Genomic DNA, 4,003 nt, shown 5'->3' on the forward strand with positions numbered 1-4,003 from the left:
AATAAGTACCTAAATTACCTACATGCTATCAAAAGCATCACTTATGTCAATTTTGCTTTCTACATTAGTTAATTTGCAATATTAATGTCTTCTGTTGTTTTCTCCTCTAAAAAGAAACAACAACACCCACTTCCATGGAAACCACCACGGTGACGTCTGAACAAACAAGCACAGCAACTTCAACTGCAGGTATCCTGTTTGGCTAATCATTTTTGTTGTTGCTGTTTTTTATCATGACCCACAAACACTTTTTATTTTATGATGTGTCTTCATGTTTCCTTTCTTTAATTTTCTTTCCAAAATTCCTACTATTTTCCTTTCATCTCTTACTCATCTATTGATGCCTTGTTTTTTGTATTTTATTTTTCAAAACCTAAACATTTTCACTGTTTAAACAAAACCCTAAAAAAAAATTTGGTAGATGTGGGGCATCCAAGACAACACATCACATATACTATCTAGTCAACCTTTAGCATGCAACCTAAATTGGCACAGATAGCCTGATTCACAAAGGTAATTTTACATATTTTGTAAGTCTATGATTATTTGTAATTCCCAAAGTAATTATACGAGTAGTATCTTTATGACTGAGGAGTCTCAACATTATCGACAGAATCTCTGCGCATTAAAAGATAGGTCGTAAAAAAGATACTACTTGTAAATGTGTCTGTAAATGGCAAAAAATCTTTCATGTACATGAAAGTGTCAATTTAACTTTGTCAATCAGGCCCAGCGTCCTCAGATGGAGCTTCTGTTGCATTTTGGCTAAAGACTGCTCCTTAAACCTGAAACCATTATCAAGTCTTTATTACGATAGACCTGTTAGTGAAAAAGGGCTTGGAACACAATTTATGCGGGCATTGAAAATTGTAAATTAATTGGGAATCCCTCTTTTCTGTGGCACTATAGCCTGACGATTCATTAGCTACAGATTTCAATGGTTTTCAGAGGGTATAAAGAAAAATACATGTTGGTGTTGGCACAGTAGGTGAATGACCAGCATTTTTCTTCTCCAAAAATGTATTTTCTAAATACTGCAGCAATCTGAAAGTGTTGTAACCTATAGTAATAGGTATTCAGAAAGTGAGAAAATGCTGTAATTTTAATGGATGACTCAAGAGTCACAAATCCCCTACACAGTGCGAGACGTCTCCAATAATATCAGTTTCAGTTTACTGTTTCAGTTTGTTCACAATATTAATTCATTTTATTTTGTTTCCTGTAACAAGAAACAACCAACCCTACATCCGTGGTAACCGCCCCGGTGACATCAGAAAGTACAAGTATACCTACTTCAACTGCAGGTATCTTTTTTGTTGATATATTTCTTTATTACACTTTCTAAGTGCTACACTCAAACTCAGCTGATTTTATCATATGTCTTTCTTTTTTCCTCTTCCTTTTTCACCATTTTATTTCAACTGCCCCCTTCATTTGCATTTTATGAAACACATTTTCTTGAATGTTGATTTCATATTTTACTTTCGAATGCTTAAATATATGTATTCTCGAATAAAGGTCATAAATAATAGTTTGGTGGCTACGAGACATCCTCTGTAACAAAGCAAACATGCTGTCCAGCCAATTGTGACTGTGCAAAAATCAATAGACAAAAATCAGCTCACGGGGAGTTTCTTTTTTGGCTGCAGTATCCTTCCACCTAAATCTGAACCCACTGTAAAATCGTCAATGGAAGTGACCTGTTTTTTGCGATTAGCCTCGGTACAGAAATTAGATGACAATCAAAATACCAATTTTAGCAGCAACGCCTCCAGTCAATCATACTCTAGCATTACAATTCACTAGCTATACCTCTAATAAAGTTTCTGTTGAATACAATAATGCAATATGGACATTGGCACTAGTATGAGTGTTACCTGCATTTTATGCTTTAAACACAAATGTTGCTGTTATTTCACCAAACCTAAAGAACCGAAACCGAAAATAAAAGGAATGTTTAAAAGGGGGAAATTACTGTGTTTCTAGTGGCACAATCCTAATAAGTACCCAAATTACCTACATGCTATGAAAAGCATCACTTATGTAAATGTTTGCTTTCTACATTAGTTCATTTGCAATATTAATGTCTTCTGTTTTTCTCCTCTAAAAAGAAACAACAACACCCACTTCCATGGAAACCACCACGATGACGTCTAAACAAACAAGCACAGCAACTTCAACTGCAGGTATCCTGTTTGGCTAATCATTTTTGTTGTTGCTGTTTTTGATTATGACCCACAAACACTTTTTATTTTATGATGTGTCTTCATGTTTCCTTTCTTTTATTTTCTTTCCAAAATTCCTACTATTTTCCTTTCATCTCTTACTCATCTATTGATGTCTTGTTTTTTGTAGTTTATTTTCCAAAACCTAAACATTTTCACTGTTTAAACAAAGCCCTAAAAAATAATGTGGTAGATGTGGGGCATCCAAGACAACATATCACATATACTATCTAGTCAACCTTTAGCTTGCAACCTAAATTGGCACAGATAGCCTGATTCACAAAGGTAATTTTACATATTTTGTAAGTCTATGATTATTTGTAATTCCCAAAGTAATTATACGAGTAGTATCTTTATGACTGAGGAGTCTCAACATTATCAACAGAATTTCTGCGCATTAAAAGATAGGTCGTAAAAAAGATACTACTTGTAAATGTGTCTGTGAATGGCAAAAAATCTTTCATGTACATGAAAGTGTCAATTTAACTTTGTCAATCAGGCCCAGCGTCCTCAGATGGAGCTTCTGTTGCATTTTGGTTAAAGACTGCTCCTTAAACCTGAAACCATTATCAAGCCTTTATTACAATAGACCTGTTAGTGAAAAAGGGCTTGGAACCCAATTTATGCGGCCATTGAAAATTGTAAATTAATTAGAAATCCCTCTTTTCTGTTGCACTATAGCCTGACGATTCATTAGCTACAGATTTCAATAGTTTTCAGAGGGTATAAAGAGAAATACATGTTGGTGTTGGCACAGTAGGTGAATGACCTGCATTTTATTCTCCAAAAATGTATTTTCTAAATACTGCAGCAATCTGAAAGAGTTGTAACCTATAGTAATAGGTATTCAGAACGTGAGAAAATGCTGTAATTTTAATGGATGACTCAAGAGTCACAAATCTCCTATACAGTGCGAGACGTCTCCAATAATATCAGTTTCAGTTTACTGTTTCAGTTTATTCACGATATTAATTCATTTTATTTTGTTTCCTGTAACAAGAAACAACCATCCCTACGTCCGTGGTAACCGCCCCGGTGACATCAGAAAGTACAAGTATACCTACTTCAACTGCAGGTATCTTTTTTTGTTGATATATTTCTTTATTGCACTTTCTAAGTGCTACACTCAAACTCAGCTGATTTTATCATATGTCTTTCATTTTTCATCTTCCTTTTTCACCATTTTATTTCAACTGCCCCCTTCATATGTATTTTATGAAAAAAAATTCTTGATTGTTGATTTCATATTTTACTTTCGAATGCTTAAATATATGTATTCTTGAATAAAGATCATAAATAATAGTTTGGTGGTTATGAGACATCCTCTGTAACAAAGCAATCATGCTGTCCAGACAATTGTGAGTGTGCAAAAATCAATAGACAAAAAATCAGCTCACGGGGAGTTTCTTTTTGTCTGCAGTATCCTTCCACCTAAATCTGAACCCACTGTAAAATCGTCAATGGAAGTGACCTGTTTTTTGCGATTGGCCTTGGTACAGAAATTAGATGACAATCAAAATACCAACTTTAGCAGCAACGCCTCCAGTTAGTCATACTCTAGCATTACAATTCACTAGCTATACCTCTGATAAAGTTTCTGTTGAATACAAGAATGCAATATGGACATTGGCACTAGTATGAGTGTTACCTGCATTTTATGCTCTAAACACAAATGTTGCTGTTATTTCACCAAACTAAAAGAACCGAAACCGAAAATACAAGGAATGTTTAAAAGGGGGAAATTACTGTATTTCTAGTGGCACAATCTTAATAAGTAC

The sequence above is a fragment of the Lissotriton helveticus genome, chromosome 11 (assembly GCF_964261635.1).
Source record: "Lissotriton helveticus chromosome 11, aLisHel1.1, whole genome shotgun sequence".
Classification (NCBI taxonomy): domain Eukaryota; kingdom Metazoa; phylum Chordata; class Amphibia; order Caudata; family Salamandridae; genus Lissotriton; species Lissotriton helveticus.